We start from the raw sequence: 21153 nt of genomic DNA, 5'->3' as shown, positions 1-21153 counted from the left end.
CAATACATCTAGCCTCTGTCTATTCAATATCATACATAGATAGAGCAATAACAAACATGCTTTGGTATACAGTATTCCAGTATCTTGAATTTACATTAGTACTGACCAAATATCAATTGGATTTAGAGCAATGAAGAAAGGATCATCTTCAGCATCAATATCTCCTCCGTCCCTCCTGCTGTTGGTCAGACAATCAGGCAGGTTTATGATATATAAAGCTCTTATTTATCCCTGGCTGTAGTAGATACAGTAGAGCACTCTGTCCCTCCCTTACTTACCCCAGTGAAATATAATACAGGCAGACAGACGGGCAGACAGACAGATGGTTTCATGTGATCACGTGATCTTATGTGAAGTTAATGTCACAACATGTAAAGCAACATGTGATAACATGAAACTACACATGTGAAGACGCGATCACATGTGAAGTGTTCCGAAAACACATGTTTTCACTTGATTTCACATGGGAAATTTCTCGGGAAATCATGTGATTTTCCACATGTGAAATCATATGTTTTTTCTGAAAGGCCAGTGTAAAATGAGATAGAGTTTGGTCTCAGGGTTGTAGCATTATCTGTCCCTGTGGATCAGCAGAATCATTGATCCATAACCAGAGATAGGACCAATAATTTATCAATGATGGATCAATAACAGTCACTAGGACCTGCTCACAGTAGGTCAGCCTGGGGGTGAAGGGTCACAGAGTATTGGATAGTTAGCTGGGGTAAAATACTAACCGGGCATTCAACCAGGGGTGTTCTGTACCACATTTAAAACTGTTCGTCCACTGAGCTAAAGCCCGAGACTCAACACAAGTCTTCCGGATTCCGACAACAGGTGGCCAAATGTGCTGTAGTGGGTTAGGAGAGCCACACCAGAGCCGACTGACACCCGGTGTGATGACCGCACAGGAAGGCACCAACCAGCCAGAACTAAAGGGGTCCGGAGTGGAACAATGACTGACCAAACACATGATCTCAGCGTTGGGCATGGCAAACCAGTATTGGGCACGCCTCACACTGGCTATACAAACCCCCTACACACACTTAAACACAGGAGGACATACACACACAGGCTTACACAGGAACACCGACACTCGGGAACACAAAAACATACTCACATACACAGCTACACGCACACACACCACGGACACACACACACACATTGTCTGCCTGTATGGTTGCTGAGTCAGGTTTGACAGGGGATGACTTGTCCAAACAATGGGGCAGTGTCCAAATGTCAGTGTGTGTGTGTGTGTGTGTGTGTGTGTGTGTGTGTGTGTGTGTGTGTGTGTGTGTGTGTGTGTGTGTGTGTGTGTGTGTGTTATGTGTGTGTGTGTGTTGTGTTGTGTGTGTGTGTGTGTGTTGTGTGTGTGTGTGTGTGTTGTGACTGTGTGTGTGTGTCATAAAGGCAAAACCCATTTGCATGCACAAGAGATACTATGATTCAGATCATACCTGATCATGAGGATTGTGCCCTCTGCTGCAAAGCGCACTGTAGCAGCCATTTGAATGAATATAATACTCTTAAAACACATGGCTGTTTCAACTATGCGAAAACAACACGTTTAAAATGATCGAGGATAAAAACGTAATAAAGAACTAGAAAAAAGTCATTTTCTGAAGTAAATTTGGGTGCTTGCTAGTTTTGAAGTATTTATGGTTGTGAAATAGTAGTAGTAGCGGTAGTGATGGCAGTAGTAATGGTAGTAGTAGTAGTAGTAGTAGTAGTAGTAGTAGTAGTAGTAATAGGGTTTTCATAGTGTAACGACTCTCGTGGGTTGAAGAAGGAGACCAAGGTGCAGCGTGGTAGGCGTTCATGATTTTTAATAAAACTGAACACCGCAACAAAATAACAAAGTAGAAAACGAAAGCGAACAGTTCTGTCAGGCAACAAAACAGCTAAACAGAAAATAACTCCCCACACAACCCAAATGGAAAATCACAACTTATATATGATCCCCAATCAGAGACAACGATAGACAGCTGCCTCTGATTGGGAACCACACATGGCAAAAACAACAAAGAAATAGAAAACATAGAATCTCCCACCCGAGTCACACCCTGACCTAACCAAACATAGAGAATAAATAAGGATCTCTAAGGTCAGGGCGTGACACATAGGCTAAGGGCTAGTTATAGTATAGTGACCTATTCTGGGATGGTTTGTAGGTGTGGAATTATTATAGTGGGTACTATAGCATCATAAGACAAGGAATGTGTTTACGCTCTCAAAATGCTTTAGTTTGAACAATCTTGTCACGCTCTGATCTGTTTCACCTGTCCTTGTGCTTGTCCCCACCTCCTCCAGGTGTCGTTTATTTTCCCCAGTGTATTTATCCCTGTGTTTCCTGTCTCTCTGTGCCAGTTTGTCTTGTTTGTCAAGTCAACCAGCATTTTTGTTTCTCAGCTCCTGCTTTCCCAGTCTCTCTTTTCTCACCCTCCTGGTTTTGACCCTTGCCTGTCCTGACTCTGAGCCCGCCTGCCTGACCATCTGCCTCCTGTGTCTGAATTTGGGTCTCGTCTTGTGCCCTTATAGTACGAACTGGCCATGACAGACCCAGCAGACTTGGACCAGCTCCGTCACACTGTCTCCCTGCAGGGAGCCATCATTGGGAGGCATGAGGAGTTACTTCGGTACCTTTTGGAAGGGCTTCGTTCCCTGACGGAACGCCACGACCAAGGGTTTAAGGTGATAATGGAGCAAATCCGTGAAGTAGCTCATAGGCAGCATGCCACATCTGAAACCTCCCAACTTCCCAACTTCCCAACCACCCAGTAACCTTTCTACTAGTTGTGGATTGGTTCAACCTACCCCGGCTCCCCAAGAACCCTGCTTACCTCCTCCGGAGTGTTATGCAGGTGATCCTGGTACCTGCCGGGCATTCCTTTCCCAGTGCTTCCTCATTTTCGAATTCCCCGGCACCACACCACCTCGTGGCCGGCTATATTCTCTATCCGGGCAGGAGACCAAGGCCATGGAGGAGTTCATAGAGGAGTCTCTGGCTACTGGATGCATCCATCCGTCTGCATCTCCTACCAGCGCAGAGTTTTTCTTTGGAGAAGGACAATACCATGCGTCCGTGCATTGACTACCGGAGTCTTAATGATATAACAATCAAGAATCGTTACCGCCTACCACTCCTCTCCTCGACTTTCAAACTTCTCCATGGGGCCACCATTTTTTTCCCAAGCTGGACCTTCGGAATGCCTACCACCTGGTTCGGATACGCAAAGGAGATGAGTGGAATACAACATTTAACACAGCCAGCGGACATTATGAGTACCAGGTCATGCTGTTTGGACTCACCAATGCCACCACTGTCTTCCAGGCCCTGGTAAACAATATGCTCCAGGACATGTGAAATCATTTTGTGTTTGTCTACCTTGACGACATCCTGGTCCTTCAGCGCCTCCTGGAGAACCAGTTGTTTGTGAAAGCTGAGAAGTGTGAGTTCCACCGCTCTACAATCTACTTTCTGGGATATGTCATCGCTGATGGAAATGTCCAAATTCATCCTGAAAAGGTGAAAGTAGTGGTAGATTGGCCTCAACCTAAGTCCAGGGTGCAATTACAATGTTTCCTGGGGTTCGCTAACTTCTACCGCCGTTTCATTCGGGGCTACAGCACGCTGGATGGTGCTGGAAGAGTGGAGGCACTGGCTGGAAGGAGCAGAACAGCAATTTTTGGTTTGGACTGACCATAAAAATTTGGAATATCTCTGTACAGTCAAGCGCCTTAACTCCAGGTAGGCCCGGTGGGCTTTGTTGTTTTCAAGATTCAACTTCACCATTTCCTACCGCCCAGAGTCCAAAAATGTGAAGCCTGACGCCTTCTCCCACCTATACAGTTCCTCTGCCACACCCTCGGTCTCCAAGACCATTCTCCCTACCTCATGCCTTGCGGCTTCAGTGGTTTGGGGTATTAAAACCCTGGTTAGCAAGGCACAACGTTCCCAGCCTGAACCTGAAGGGGGCCCGGCTGACCGGTTGTTTGTCCCAAACTCAGTCCGGTCCCAGGTCCTGGAATGGGCTCATTCCTCCAGGCTGACCTGTCATCCAGGTTCCCGTCGAACCCGAGCTTTCCTCCGACAATGTTTCTGGTGGCCCACAATGGTTCCTGACGTCTCTGCCTTCATCGCCGCGTGCACTGTGTGTGCTCAGAACAAGACTCCACCGCAAGCTCCTTCTGGCCTCCTTCAGCCACTACCTCTCCCTCATCATCCCTGGTCCCATATCTCTCTGGACTTTGTCACTGGGCTCCCTCCGTCTGATGGCAACACCGTCATTCTGACGGTAGTGGATCGGTTCTCCAAAGCTGCCCATTTTCATCCCTCTCCCCAAACGACCCTCTGCCAAGGAGACGGCCCAGCTCATGGTGCAGCACGTCTTCCGGATCCATGGACTCCCGGTGGACATTGTCTCTGACCGGGGTCCTCAGTTCTTGTCTCAGTTCTGGAAGGCGTTCTGCACTCTTATTTGGTCGTCGGCCAGCCTATCCCCCGGATTCCATCCCCAATCCAACGGCCAGTCGGAACAAGCTTACCAAGACCTGGAAACCACCCTACAATGCCTGGTCTCAACCAACCCCACTTTCTGGAGCCGGTAACTGGTCTGGGTGGAGTATGCCCGGAACACCCTCCACTGTTCAGCCACGGGACTCTCATCTTTGGAGTGCTCCATGGGGTATCAGCCTCCGATCTTCCCAGAACAAGAGCAGGAAGTCAACGTACCCTCGGCCCAGATGTTCGTCCGCCACTGTCGAAATACCTGGAGAAGAACTCGTGCGGCACTTCTCAAGACCAACTCCAGGTATCATCAACAAAAGGATCGCCGCCGGACTCCAGCTCCCCGCTACCGCATTGGGCAGAGTGTATGGCTTTCCACACGGGACCTGCCCCTTCAGGTGGAGTCCCGCAAACTGTCCCCCCCATTTCATTGGTCCTTTTTCCCATCTCTAGAGTCCTTAGTTCCACTGCTGTTCGTCTCTTGTTACCCCGTACCCTCCGTTTTCACCCTACTTTCCATGTGTCTAGGATTAAGCCCGTGTCTCACAGCCCTTTGTCATCTGTCTCCAGGCCCACCCCTCCTCTCCGTGTCATCGATGGCCATCCGGCATACACGGTAAAACGCCTCCTGGGTGTTCGACCACGAGGCAGGGGTTTCCAGTACCTGGTTGACTGGGAAGGTTACGGCACCGGAGGAGAGGTGCTGGGTTCCCACTAGAGACATTCTGGATACAGCCCTCATCGCAGACTTCCACCGCCGATACCACGGTCAACCAGGTATGCGCCCAGGTAGGACCCCAGGTGGCGCCCCAAGAGGGGGGGGGGGGGGGTTGCTGTCACGCCCTGATCTGTTTCACCTGTCCTTGTGCTTATCCCACACCCCACCAGTTGTCGCTTATTTTTCCTGGTGTATGTATCCCTCTTTCCTGTCTCTCTGTGCCAGTTTGTCTTGTTTGTCAAGTCAACCAGCTTTTTTGTTTCTCAGTTCCTGCTTTCCCAGTCTCTTTTTTCTCGCCCTCCTGGTTTTGACCCTTGCCTGTCCTGACTCTGAGCCCACCTGCCTGACCATCTGCCTCCTGTGTCTGAATTTGGGTCTCGTCTTGTGCCCTTATAATCTTAAGGTTTGGGCTGTGATTTCAGTTTAGAATGTTGAAGCCTGCATTCCGCCATTGAAATGAATAGGGATACAACAAGCTTTAAAGTTCATGAATTATGAATGGTAGAAAAAAGCTGTGGTATGCCATCTATGTTGAGACAGTCTGCACATTTCGGTTGTGGTTTGTAGCTGAAACGGATCAAGAACAGTGGCAAATAAATGTTTTACCTTTAGTCTATGGAGCTTTAATACAAATGTAAAACGGTTATAGTTCAAAAAATACAAAAGTATCTACAATCTTCTTTACAAACAATCTAAGTTGAGTTTGTCTATACAGTCAATGTTGGCTTGTTGTGTAGCTTTAATGGTTCAAGAGCAGTGGGCGGATCGAAATATTTTCCATTCAAGCCTATGGAGCTTTTATGAAAGATTTAAAATGGTTATAGTTCAAAGAGTATGTGGTATCAAAAGCTATATACAAGCAACCTATTCCAAGCAACCTGCATGTTTAAGTTTGAATGACATTTCTAACTTAAATAATTGAAGACTAGTATGTGTACCATCTTTTTAGCTAACAATCCACTCCTTGTCACTCCTGTCATTTGCCAAAGAAACGGCTGTTAGAAGCTGGAGAACAGAAGATGGCCGACCTTCCACAAGATCGGGTGTCACCTGATTTGCCGCCTTTCACCCATGTGGGCATAGATTACTTCGGCCCCATAGAGGTGAAGCGAGGCCGRGTTCATGTGAAGCGGTATGGTGTGATCTTTACTTGCCTTGTGAGTCGAGCTGTCCATCTAGAAGTTGCTAGTTATCTGGATACTGATTCCTGCATCAATGCCCTGCGCAGGTTCATCTGTCGAAGGGGSCCAGTAAKAAGTATKAGAACKGACAATGGCACCAACTTTGTTGGAACACACAGAGAGCTAGGAGAAGCTCTGAAAGAGCTGGATCACAACAAGATTCAAAATYAATTACTGAAGGAAGGAGTGACATGGTCATTCAACCCTCCCTCTGGAGCCCACCATGGGGGGGTATGGGAGAGGTTGATCCGACTGGTGAAAAAGATCCTCTATTCAGTCCTTAAAGAYCAAGTACTGGATGATGAGGCTTTGCAGACAGCCTTGTGTGAAGTTGAGGCGATTATGAACGACAGACCAATCACTACTGTAACAAATGACCCTAACGATCTAGAACCCCTGACTCCGAACCATCTGCTTCATCTGAAAGCAAAGCCAGTCCTGCCACCAGGACTATTCCAGAGAAGTGACCTATACTCACGAAGGAGATGGAAGCAAGTACCATATATCACTGACCTCTTCTGGAAGAGATGGATCAGGGAGTATCTTCCACTTATGCAGGAGCGGAACAAGTGGAACAGAACTAAGAGAAACTTCAGTCCTGGTGACCTTGTGGTCATCGTCAATGACACCGCCCCAAGGAACTCTTGGCTAATGGGGCATGTGGTGAAGGCTTTGCCAGGGGCCAAAGGTCTTGTCCGGAGTGTCATGGTTAAGACTAAGACCAATATCTTACAGAGACCTATCAATAAACTCTGTCTGCTCCTTGAGGCGACGGAGTGACACACACACACACACAGTGCTCCATCTTTGAATCACGTGCACCTCTGATTCGTTGATGTCGTACTCTTACATTCTTTGATGTCATACATTTTTTGGACGTCAAACTCTTGACATTTTTTGGAAGTTGAACACCTTTACACTTCAACTCAGACTGAGATCTATGGACTATTTTCCTATATGGCACCTTGTATATTTGTATATAACTGTGAACTGTAATAGTGCTCTGGTATAGAATGTTTTGTGTATTGGCTCTACGTTTGAATATTGAGTAATTGTTGTGCATTCAGTGCAGTCAACAATTAGGGGCCGGTATGTTAGAGCCGATTTGGACATATTTGTATAAAAGACTGAACATACTGAGCTCCATGTACATTTGTGTAAATATATTAAATATTAATGTATATGATGAAATATTAGGTACGTACCTTTATGATTTATATTTACCTGATTGAGATATATTCATTTGTTGTTAGTGTAACTCAGTTTTTGGCCCCCCCTCTTGCCCATTCATTGTACTGTGTTAAATGTGTTAGTATAAAGGCAGGAAGTTGGGCCTTCGGGGGAGGGAGTCCTTGCTAGACGTGGGAGCGGTACGGGGTACTGTCACGTTCTGACCTTTATTTCCTTTGTTTTGTCTTTATTTAGTATGGTCAGGGCGTGAGTTGTGGTGGGCAGTCTATGTTTGTATTTCTATGTTTTGCTATTTCTGTGTTTGGCCTGATATGGTTCTCAATCAGAGGCAGCTGTCAATCGTTGTCCCTGATTGGGAACCATATTTAGGTAGCCTGTTTTGTGTTGGGTTTTGTGGGTGGTTGTTTTCAGTCTTTGTGTGTCTGCACCAGATAGAACTGTTTCGGTTGTCACTTTTATTGTTTTGTATTTTGAGTGTTCACCTTTATTAAATTAAGATGAACAATTACCACGCTGCGCATTGGTCCTCCGATCCTTCTAACTTATCCTCCTCAGACGAGGAAGACGACAGCCGTTACAGAGCTAGGCTAAAGCACCTGCATTTTGGAGCTGCCTTAAGAACGCAAATAAGAGACCATGTTTGTGTGTGGCGTTTTTAACTGAATTAATATTACTTATTACATTGTTTGCAAACTTATATGTGACGGGTATTCAGGGGCGAATGTGATACAAAACAAGGTAGCGGTATACATTAGGACCATGCAGACGCCTCCGAGAGGTCAGGTAGGCTGTTTGGAGTGTTTATCTGACTGGATAATTTTTTTTTTTTATGTCCCCCTCATTTCTAAAACCAAAGTTGCGCCCCTGCATCTATTAATGCCAAAATAACATGCTCATGTATTAATGCCAAAATAATAACTCTGCCCTGAATGATGCTACTGCAAACTACATATTTGAATACTTATTTAATACTTGTACTCAGATTTTATGTTAAACGCTCTGCAACAAAGCTTTCTTAGTGCCCAACAAGCTTTCTCTGCCATTAAGCTTGTTCTGAACACCTACAAAACAAAGGTCATGTGGTTTGGTAAGAAGAATGCCCCTCTCCCCACCGGTGTGATTACTACCTCTGAGGGTTTAGAACTTGAGGTAGTCACCTCATATAAGTACTTGGAAGTATGGTGAGACGGTACACTGTCCTTCTCTCAGCACATATCAAAGCTGCAGGCTAAGGTTAAATCTAGACTTGGTTTCCTCTATCGTAATCACTCCTCTTTCACTCCAGCTGCCAAACTAACCGTGATTCAGATGACCATCCTACCCATGCTAGATTACGGAGACGTAATTCATAGATCGGCAGGTAAGGGTGCTCTCGAGTGGCTAGATGTTCTTTACCATTCGGTCATCAGATTTGCCACCAATGCTCCTTATAGGACACTGCACTCTACACTCCTCTGTAAACTGGTCTTCTCTGTATACCCGTCGCAAAACCCACTGGTTGATGCTTATTTATAAAACCCTCTTAGACCTCACTCCCCCCTATCTGAAATACCTACTACAGCTCTCAACCTCCACATACAACACCCGTTCTGCCAATCACATTCTGTTGAAGGTCCCCAAAGCACACACATCCCTGGGTTGCTCCTCTTTTCAGTTCTCTGCAGCTAGCGACTGGAACGAGATGCAAAAAACACTCAAACGGGACAGTTTTATCTCCATCTCTTAATTCAAAGACTCAATCATGGACAATGACAGTTGTGGCTGCTTCACGTGTTGTATTGTTGTTTCTAGCTTCTTGCCTTTGTGTTGTTGTCTGTGCCCAATAATGTTTGTATCATGTTTTGTGCTGCTACTGTTACAGGTCCCAGTTTTGGGACTGGTGCCGCAGATAATAGTTCCTGTAACACAGGATAAATTATGAAACAGAAGACTCTTTCAAAGGATCTCTCAATTATTTTATTCAACATTCTCTCAAGTGCAAATCATATTTTTCTGTCTTCATTGTATTTCAATGTTTTCTTTAAAGTGTATTTAATAATTTGTCTCATAAATCCCTGACATGATTTCATAAACATATCAAAAATACATAAATTCACATATAAAAAATATTACAGTTTTTCCCAATTGCTAAAACAGAATTTTGCAAACTAGGCTGGTTTTATCGAAATACTTAACACAATTCACAAAACCACACACCCAAACTGCAAAATACATCATATATCCTGCAAAATGAAGCACTGCAACCAAAACTACATATAGCATTATCAAAATCAAATGTTTGCACGAAATGGCACACACTTCATTCATATTACCAGATTTTTGTCTAACCAACTACACACTGTTGGGCATAATGAAAAGCACTCATCTTTAGTATGCTTTGCCATAATACTCAACTTGTAGAAAATTCTTCAGATGCACAGAAATATTTGCAGATACACACACATGCTGTTGAAACATTTAATTTTTTACCAAACAAGTCAGTGCAACATATCCACAGCAGATATATTTACATTGGACTGAACAAAAATATGCTCACAAAAAAACTGTGAACTGAAAAAGAAAATTGCAGAAAAAATGTGCAGAAAAATATATAGAAAAAAAGAGGCAAGAAAAATAATTATGCAGCATCTTGCCACAACACCTCGTCCACATCACAGGCAATATCTTCCCTTGCCAGACATTGAGGGAAGAAGCGCCTTGAGTGCCTTATCCATCCCTGAATCGCCCCCACATCAATCTCATCACATGCCTTTTCCATAGCCTGCACAAGAAGCATGCGCACAAAGGGCTGCCGGTCGTATACCTTCCACCGCCATGCCGAAAAGAACTCTTCTATGGGGTTCAGAAATGGTGAGTACGGTGGGAGGTATTGCACGAGAAATGGTGGGTGGTCAGCAAACCAGTTTTGGACTGGGCTGCACGATGAAAGCTCACGTTGTCCCATACTACAACGTACCGGGTTCTTTGATGGTCTGCATCATTCATACGCTCTGGTGGTATGAGAATGTTGTGGAGTCTGTCCAGAAATGTGAGAATATGGGCTGTGTTGTATGGTCCAAGGATGGCATGACGGTGGAGGACACCATGCGTATTGGAGATGGCAGCGCACATTGTGATGTTCCCACCACGTTGGCCAGTAACATCTATAATGGCTCTGTGGCCAATGACGTTTCTCCCCCTTCTTCTGGTCTTTGCTAGGTTGAACCCAGCCTCATCTATAAAGATGAACTCATGTGGGATTGCATGAGCATCCATTTCCAGTACTCCCTGAAAACAAAGAACAAAAGCAGTCAATATTGTGTTATCCAGTACACTGGGAAACAATGTTGCATGTAGTGTACTGCAGTCAATATTGTACTTACATCCACATATGCTCGTCTGACCTCTTTGTTTCTTTGAGAGTTTCTCTCAAACGGCACCTTATAAAGTTGTTTCATTCTGATTTGGTTTCGCTTGAGAATGCGAGCCAATGTGGACAGACTGACTCGTTGAATGTTGTTGAATATGGTGTTGTCTTGGATGATGTGGCTTTGAATTTCTCGTAATCTGATTTCATTATTTTCCAAAACCAAGTTTACAATGGCAGCTTCCTGTACCCCGGTGAACATTTGGCCCCTTCCTCCACCATGGTTTGCGTCTCTCAGTCCTTTAGAAAAACAAAAAAACAAAAATATAGGTCTTGGACAATGCAGGCTAAAGATATTTCCCCAACAGTAGAGTAAATTCTACAGGAAATTTGTGCAGTTAGTGTATGACATCAGCCATTCATGAAGTAAACAGGTGTCACCCAACTGATACACTATGACATGGGGTGTACTACATAGTGTGAAAGACATTTTGGTTACATACCTGTACTCCAGTCTAAATGTCCGGGTGACACAGGCGACAGTAAAACGGCTCAAGTTGGGCTGCACTCTCTGTCCAGCCTCTCGCATTGTCAGCCCATGGTTGATGACATGATCAACTAAGATTGCTCTGATTTAATTTCAAAGTTGTTGTCTTCTTTGGCCATGAACTCCTCTACCAGCTCTACCCCTACCTCTCACTCTTCCTCCCCCTCTCATTCTCCCCCTCCTTCTTCCTCTTCCTCTTTCTGCAACGGCTTCCATTGTTGTTGTGGTCTTTTCATAGTGCTTACTTCCTGATTGAAGTGGTAACAATTAACCYTTGAGGTGTTTGGCCAGGTGGTACATGTATTGGCCAATTAGCTCATGTAGTGTCATTTTGAATGSCAGTGTTTTGAAATGGCAAACATGTGACTTTATGTCAGATTGTTGTGTCTTATGCAGAGAACCGTGTGCAGTGCATTTAAAAAGTGCCATTTTGAATTGCAAAATGTGTGTAAAGCAGAAAATGTGTTTAGACTTTTGGAGACTTGAGAAGAGGTTTTGCTCTGTGTGTCAGTTTAAATAATTGTGCTGTGCATGTCATTTTAGTGTGTTAGCAATTGGAAAAAAATGTAAATTCCAATCCAATTCACATCCTAAAATTCTTTAACATCCCAGTTACAACATTACATTCTCTAAACCCGTAGGATATTGTCATGAGTGTCGTTTTCAAAAATAAAAATGTTCAGGAGTTAACAATTCGTTTTTTGTTGATCAAAGGAATGCACCGCTATCATTTCATTTTACGCTTGCCATTCGTTTTCTGTCTAGTATGAAGTTATACAATTACTATGTAGTTCAAAACCATTACATTCACTTCAACAGGCAAGTTACAAAACTATATTGTGGTATTCAGTATATGTTGTGTATTTTTGTGTATTTTTGCAGTGTATATTGCACTTTATTGTCCTGTATTACAGGATAAATGATGAAACAGGAGTGCATGGATTCTCTTTCAACGGTTCTCTTAATTATGAGAACACACAGGTGCAGAATCGCATATAGTCCCAGTGCAACGTGAACATGTTTCACTGCCCCCTACTGGCCAACAGTTGTATAAATGCCTCGCAATGGCGAAACCTTGGACTGACATTTAAGTAAAAGCATCCTTTCCCAATACAAAGAAACAATACATAAACACAAATGTGATCATACATTTTGTGTGTGTCACACTACCATGTTGTGCTGCTACCATGTTGTGCTGCTGCCATGTTGTGTTGCTGCCATGCTGTGTTGTCATGTGTTGCTGCCATGTTATTCTGTTGTCTTATGTCTCTCTTGTCGTGATGTGTGTTTTGTCCAATATATATTTTTTCATCCCAGCCCCCATCCCCGCAGGAGGCCTTTTGCTTTTTGGTAGGCCGTCATTGTAGATAAGAAATTGTTCTTAACTGACTTGACTAGTTAAATAGAAAATAAAAAAATAAATACAAATTGGTCCTTGCTATTTGGGATCCCGAGACTTCCAACTCTGACATCACCCCATTGAAGTTGAAATTTAAAATGGTTAAGGTAAAGGTTAGGTAAGGGTTAAGTTTGGGGTTAGGGTAGGAGTTAAGGTTAGGATTAGTGTTTAGCTAGGGACCATAGAATTCTTATGATGGGATAAAGGTCAGCTATTTTGGTCGGGGAGATGGCCAACCATGGTTTGCTAGTGATTTGATAAGATTTTGTATAAAAAATGAATTTGAATAATTTATCAAAACAAAATCAAATCAAATCAAATCAATTTATATAGCCCTTCTTACATCAGCTGATATCTCAAAGTGCTGTACAGAAACCCAGCCTAAAACCCCAAACAGCAAGCAATGCAGGTGTAGAAGCACGGTGGCTAGGAAAAACTCCCTAGAAAGGCCAAAACCTAGGAAGAAACCTAGAGAGGAACCAGGCTATGAGGGATGGCCAGTCCTCTTCTGGCTGTGCCGGGTGGAGATTATATATAACAGAACATGGCCAAGATGTTCAAATGTTCATAAATGACCAGCATGGTCAAATAATAATAATCACAGTAGTTGTCGAGGGTGCAGCACCTCAGGAGTAAATGTCAGTTGGCTTTTCATAGCCGATCATTAAGAGTATCTCTACCGCACCTGCTGTCCCTAGAGAGTTGAAAACAGCAGGTCTGGGACAGGTAGCATGTCTGGTGAACAGGTCAGGGTTCCATAGCCGCAGGCAGAACAGTTGAAACTGGAGCAGCAGCATGGCCAGGTGGACTGGGGACAGCAAGGAGTCATCATGCCAGGTAGTCCTCCGAGAGAGAGAAAGAAAGAGAGAAAGAGAGAATTAGAGAGAGCATCCTTAAATTCACACAGGACACCGGATAAGACAGGAGAAGTACTCCAGATATAACAAACTGACCCTAGCCCCCCGGCACATAAACTACTGCAGCATAAATACTGGAGGCTGAGACAGGAGGGGTCAGGAGACACTGTGGCTCCATCCGATGATACCCCCGGACAGGGCCAAACAGGTAGGATATAACCCCACCCACTTTGCCAAAGCACAGCCCCCACATCACTAGAGGGATATCTTCAACCATCAACTTACCATCCTGAGACAAGGCCAAGTATAGCTATAGCCCACAAAGATCTCCGCCACGCCACGGCACTGGAGTAATATGATCAAATTGTTTGGTTCTAGTCAGGATTCTAGCAGCCGTATTTAGCACTAACTGAAGTTTATTTAGTGCTTTATCCGGGTAGCCGGAAAGTAGAGCATTGCAGTAGTCTAACCTAGAAGTAACAAAAGCATGGATTAATTTTTCTGCATCATTTTTGAACAGAAAGTTTCAGATTTGTGCAATATTACGTAGATGGAAAAGAGCTGTCCTTGAAACAGTCTTGATATGTTCGTCAAAAGAGAGATCAGGGTCCAGAGTAACGCCGAGGTCCTTCACAGTTTTATTTGAGACGACTTTACAACCATCAAGATTAATTGTCAGATTCAACAGAAGATCTCTTTGTTTCTTGGAACCTAGAACAAGCATCTCTGTTTTGTCCGAGTTTAAAAGTAGAACGTTTGCAGCCATCCACTTCCTTATGTCTGAAACACAGGCTTCTAGCGAGGGTAATTTTGGGGCTTCGCCATGTTTCATTGAAATGTACAGCTGTGTGTCATCCACATAGCAGTGAAAGTTAACATTATGTTTTCGAATGACATCCCCAAGAGGTAAAATATATAGTGAAAACAATAGTGGTCCTAAAACGGAACCTTGAGGAACAATGAAATGTACAGTTGATTTGTTAGAGGACAAACCGTTCACAGAGACAAACTGATATCTTTCCGACAGATAAGATCTAAACCAGGCCAGAACTTGTCTGTGTAGACCAATTTGGGTTTCCAATCTCTCCAAAAGAATGTGGTGATCGATGGTATCAAAGGCAGCACTAAGGTCTAGGAGCACGAGGACAGATGCAGAGCCTCGGTCTGACGCCCTTAAAAGGTAATTTACCACCTTCACAAGTGCAGTCTCAGAGCTATGATGGGGTCTAAAACCAGACTGAAGCATTTCGTATACATTGTTTGTCTTCAGGAAGGCAGTGAGTTGCTGCGCAACAGCTTTTTCAATTTTTTTTGAGAGGAATGGTAGATTCGATATAGGCCGATAGTTTTTTAAATATTTTCTGGGTCAAGGTTTGGCTTTTTCAAGAGAGGCTTTATTACTGCTACTTTTAGTAAGTTTGGTACACATCCGGTGGATAGAGAGCCGTTTATTATGTTCAACATAGGAGTTCCAAGCACAGGAACCAGCTCTTTCAGTAATTTATCTGCAATGTATGTTTGCTAGCCAGACAGTTTTAGAGATTACATGAATTTTTGTAATTCACTGACAATATGCCAACATTCCACTGAAATCAGTTGATAGGATTTAGACAAGTTGTAAATGCAACAAGTACTGATATTGTATCATATAATAGCGCTCACAGCTTTCAAAGAAAACAAAAATGTTGACATTTATGGTTTGTTTGTATATATTTTAGAGGCTATTTATACATAAAATTGCTATGTTTATTTTCCTAACCTGCTACATAAATTATCCTAACCTGTTACAAAAAAGTCAATTCTTGACGTTAATTTGACAAATGCTGGATCCCTTCTAGCTATGGAACGCCGTTTGGGTCTTTGCGTGTCAAAAAACACTATCTGACGTGTCAAATAAGCTTTTTGACCAATCAGGATCTGAATATGACTGCACGTCACATAATAATTTAATGCGTTCATAAATGTTTTACATAGTTATTACACATTGATTACACTATCACTCATATTTCGTATGTCACAACGATTCATCGATAAGTATGCTATGATGCTGGTAAAGTTGTCTTGCGCACCTACAGTGCTAGTCATAAAAAAAAGCTAGCTAGTTCACGGATGTGTAACCGGTGTGAAATGGCTAGCTAGTTAGCGGGGTGCGCGCTAATAGCTTTTCAATCGGTGACGTCACTTGCTCTGAGACCTTGAAGTAGTTGTCTCCCTTGCTCTGCAAGGGCCGCTGCTTTTTTTATTTTTAAAATTTTATAAAAACCTTTATTTAACTAGGCAAGTCAGTTAAGAACAAATTCTTATTTTCAATGACGGCCTAGGAACAGTGGGTTAACTGCCTTGTTCAAGGGCTGAGCGACAGATTTGTACCTTTTTACCTTTTGTGGAGCGATAGGTAACAATGCTTCAGGGGTGACTGTTGTTGATGTGTGCAGAGGGTTCCTGGTTCGAGCCCAGTTAAGGGCGGGGAGAAGTATGGAAGCAATACTGTTCTTCCCCAAAAACATTGCAAAACGACATAATCTGTTTCAGTAGCTAGCTAGCTAGGTGTCATCATCTAAAATAACCCTAATTCGTAAAACAGTTCTTATTTGATTAATGGTGATCGGACCCATCTATGTGAAGCTAGCCACAATAAGGATTGGCCACAATAGTGGATTTTGCGGTTAGCCTTCAAAATAAAAGTATGTAATTGACAGTGATGCAAATTAATACAAATAGTATAATTATGCCATAATTGAATAGATCATGCTAAACGAGGTTGGAATGTTTTTTATATAAAATCAACAAAAGACAATAATTTGTTAATTTGGCAAAAATCTGTTGAAATCACACTGGATGTATTATACTTTAGAATTGCATTGGGGCCATACTTATTTCACTGTACAGCCTTACCTATGGATTGTGGATCAATGACATGGGGTATCAGTCTTCTCAGTGACACCCAGAGATCATTAGTAGTTATTGCGGGACTCTGAAACAACTGTGAATAGAGCCACATTTATTGTCAACCTATGTGTATTGAACACTATTCCCGAGTAAAAACAATAATGCGTGGATGTTTTGGAGTCTGATAATTCTGAGGAGGACGTTGGGAAAAAATATCTTGGGTATTGAGTAGACTGATACCCTATTTCATTGATCCTCAATCCTTATTACATGCTGACCAGACCGGACATGTCGCGTGCGCGAGCGTCGCAAAATAAATTTAGAAATTCATGTTATTCAATTATTGCACCCACACTGCTCGCGCGCGCCAACGAGCGTCTGCGACGCCAAGGGCTAAAATAGAAGTCATTCCTATTTCTGACGCAGATCGCGCTGAAAGTCCTGCCTCTCCCATCTCCTCATTGGTTTACAGAAGCAGGTACCCACGTGCCATCTCCTCATTGGTTATACCCACGTGATTGAAAGACAAACTGTTTTGCCGGTAGTCGTGGTAATACTATAAAAGTTTAGATGCAATCACCATATAAGTTCAAAGATGAAAAAGCCTGGAAGGAGGAGAGATGAATAGAAAAAATTCGGTTGGCCGTTTTATGTGTGGATTAATTTGGAGTAGAGGACCTTGTGCAGTTCAGGTAAAATAACAACTCAATGTTTATATCCCAGGACAAATTAGCTAGTGTAACAGTATAACTTTAGACCGTCCCCTCGACACGGGCGCGAACCAGGGAACCTCTGCACACATCAACAACTGACACCCACGAATCGTCGTTACCCATCGCTCCACAAAGGCCGCGGCCCTTGCAGAGCAAGGGGAAACCCTACTTCAAGTCTCAGAGCAAGTGACGTAACCGATTGAAACGCTATTAGCGCGTACCCGCTAACTAGCTAGCCATTTCACATCCGTTACACTCACCCCCCTTTCGACCTCCTCCTTTTCCGCAGCAACCAGTGATCCGGGTCAACAGCATCAATGTAACAGTATAACTTTACGTCATCCCCTCGCCCCGACACGGGCGCGAACCAGGAACCCTCTGCACACATCAACAACGGTCGCCCACGAAGCATCGTTACCCATCGCTCCACAAAAGCCGCGGCCCTTGCAGAGCAAGGTGCAACACTACTTCTAGGTTTCAGAGCAAGTGACGTAACTGATTGAAACGCTACTAGCGCCTACCCTCTAACTAGCTAGCCATTTCACATCCGTTACACTCACCCCCCTTTTCAGACCTCCTCCTTTTCGCAGCAACCAGTGATCCGGGTCACGGCACCAATGTAACTTTAGACCGTCCCTCGCCCCGACACGGGCGAACCAGGGACCCTCTGCACACATCAACAACTGACACCCACGAAGCGTCGTTACCCATCGCTCCACAAAGGCCTTTTTGGCGTTCCATATTACACCAGCTCTCGAAGGTGCCCTGACGTAGTCACGTGGGTCACGTGTCAGCCAGGTTTAATTGAACTATTCAGGCAAATTACAAGTGGCTTTGTTTGGTTCAAATTAGAGTGCTCATATAACCAGGGCCTGTTGCACAAAGTAGAATTAAGACATCCGGGATAAATGACTCAGCTGAGCTCAATGAAGCCAAACATGTGCGTCCAGGCTTAATTGGTTGCACAAAGACCAAGCCAGGATGAGCAGAACGGATTCATTAAGCCAGGTGAAACCAATCCTGGATAGGTGCGCGCTCACGGCTCACTCAAATAGACCCCGCACAGATCACAGATTAACTGATTTACCATGGCAACTAGAGCCGCGTACTTTTCCCGTCGGAAGCACAAATCCTCATGGAGGCATACGAGGAGGTAAAAGATATAATTAGAAGAAAGGCAACCCGCCACAGTGATAAGCAAAGAGAAAAAGCGTGGCAAGTATGCAGACCGCCTGAATGCGTAAGTAGTGCACAATTACACACTCACCGCTCCGCTGAAAACATCACAATTACAATTCAAATATTTAATTCACATCTCCAAAAATGCAGTTGTACTGTAATTATGAAACGGTTAAATTTTTAATTGAAGGCACTGCAGATTGAGTGAAATTGTTTAAAGTAACTCCATCAACACTGTATAAAGCTATGATAAATTTTTTGATATTTTTTACTGAAAACAAGACAAAAATACCAAGTAATTTTTTGCAGTGTGACTCCATTAAATGTGTGTTGGTGTGTGTGTTGGTGTGTGTGTGTGTGTGTGTGTGTAGATTAAACATGAACGGGCCAAAACGGACATGGCAGTAGGTCAAAATCAAATACAAGAACATTCTGCGAATGGTATGGTCCCTGACTAATATTTAACAAGCACAACATATATTGTACCCAGAAGGTGCCTGCTCACACATTGTCTGTACTGTTTTAGCAGTGAAAAGAATACCCACAGACAAGGCACGGGTGGTGGTCACCAAAGGCTGACCTTACCCCAGCAGAGGACTGGCCTTGAGCTAAATAAAGGCAGGCCCGTCTTAGGGGGATCCCTGGGGGAAAGAGACGAGCATAGGTCTCTCCAAGATGCCACCCGCTTCATTCAAGGTATGTCCTTCCATCTCTACATGGGATACAACCACATTCATTTGAATCAATTTGGACTGTCTGACTTTGGTTTACCTATTGCCTTGCAGTGTCTGGCAGCACTGTGTTCCTGTTAGAGCCACCAGCACAAGCACCAGACGATGCTGATCCAGTGAGTACTCCATCAAAGGCATACTGTAGGCCTGGCATGTCTTGTTACTAGCTTCAATATGAATCCGATTAAATGTGATAGGGTGAAGGCCCCAGTGCAGCAGCAACAGCACATGATGGAGACGATGATGAGGAGGAGACATCTCTCTGGATTCCAGAAGGCATGAGGTATCATGTTAAGACTGTGAAAGTACTATTTACTCTACAATGGTGAGGAGTCCTCATCAAAATCAAAAATCTAATTTCTTTTACAGGACCAGATGCTTACAGTGGGAAAACCAGCCTGGCAACATAGTGCGTATTAATAAAAGGACACCACATCCTGCCAAATTCCAGCTGCGCTAATTGTATTGTGTTCACAGAGCTCACAAGCTATCAGAAAGTTGTATGGCAACCACCTCCGGCGCCAAATAGAACTGGCAGACATAGAACATTCAGTACAAGAAGAAAAAGATGGAAATCTTGCACTGGGTCTGAAATAAAAAAGAGGACAATTAGGAAACTGGACCTTGAAAAAAAAAACTTGAGAGGGAGGTGAGATATGCCTTCAATGTACACTGTATGCTAACTGTAACACAAATGTATTAATCATTATTTTTCTTCCTCCCCCAGCTCCAAGAAGATGACACAGCTCAAAATAAAAATTAGGTATATTCTCGTAAAGTCAAGTGAGCCATGACATATGAGCTCTTATTGTGAGCACACAGGACGGTGGCATCTTTCTAAGGTTTTTTTTATTTTCCCAGCAATCAGTACAACCAAGTCATCGTTATAAGGCATCGCCCTCTTTTGCCCACCCCCCCAGCACCAGGTGTGGCCACTAGCCTATATGAAGGCCCAAAATTGTGTGTTCCTTTCTGCTCTGACAATGGCATGCCCATTCGTGCGAGATGTGGTGGATGAAGAAGCACTGTGCTGAGGAGAGCCTTCAGGCGGAAAGGGTCTTCAGGGACCGGGGTTGGACCACTGGCCTTCCCTGATGACCATCTATATGAAAGATACAGGTTTTCTGCAGATGGCATCAGGTATCTATGCAGACTATTGGGTCCCAGGATTAAGCACCGCACTGCACGGAGCCATGCACTGAGTGGTGGAGCAAATGGTTGTGTGGCCTTGCGCTTTTTTGCTAGTGGAGCCTTCCTGTACTCAGTGGGGGATGCAGAACAGCTGAACAAGGCCCACAATTTGCCGCACAATAAGGAGTGTGTGTCTGGCTATCAAAGCATTAGCAGATGTCTTCATCTCCTTCCCTGGCACAGAAGACTCTGTGACATCAAAGAGGAGTTCTATAGATTGCAGGTAAGAGGATCTACAAATTACAGGACAACTGTTAACACATAGTAGGATACTCATTACTTTGTGTGACAGGTTTCCCCAATGTCATTGGTGCAGTGGACTGCACACACACAAGAGAGTATAAAGCCCCTCAGGTGCCCATGAGGCCGATTTTGTGAATGAAATCCTTTCACAGCATTAATGTTCAGGTGACCATAACTTTTTGATATTGTCCATTGACGAACACTCTGCATTGATTGGTGTAATATCCTCATCTTATGATTTCAGATGGTCTGCAATCCTGACTGTGTGATCAGCAATGTTGTGGCAAAATGGCCTGGCTCAGTCCATGACTCCAGAATCTTTCGGGCCTCTGAAATCTATCAGTGCCTATCACAAGGTAAGCCACACAACCCCTATTTATAACCATCATGGCTGTGTCAAGAATATCACTGTGTTTTATGAGGTAAGTATGATGAGATTTTGTGTGACAGGTGAATTCTCT

At 43.9% G+C, this 21153-nt stretch overlaps 1 long non-coding RNA gene across 1 annotated transcript; it reads left to right on the top strand.

Moving 5' to 3' along the window:
• The first annotated feature begins 19197 nt into the window (after positions 1-19197).
• Positions 19198-19593, top strand: LOC139025145 (uncharacterized). The gene is made up of 3 exons (XR_011476590.1): positions 19198-19223; positions 19313-19374; positions 19456-19593. It is a non-coding gene; the product is annotated as an uncharacterized lncRNA (long non-coding RNA).
• Positions 19594-21153: the final 1560 nt, after the last annotated feature.

Source organism: Salvelinus sp. IW2-2015, linkage group LG4q.1:29 (assembly GCF_002910315.2).
Source record: "Salvelinus sp. IW2-2015 linkage group LG4q.1:29, ASM291031v2, whole genome shotgun sequence".
Taxonomy (NCBI): Eukaryota; Metazoa; Chordata; class Actinopteri; order Salmoniformes; family Salmonidae; genus Salvelinus; species Salvelinus sp. IW2-2015.
Note: the sequence above shows the minus strand (reverse complement) of the source record. Positions and strands in the feature narration are given on the sequence as shown.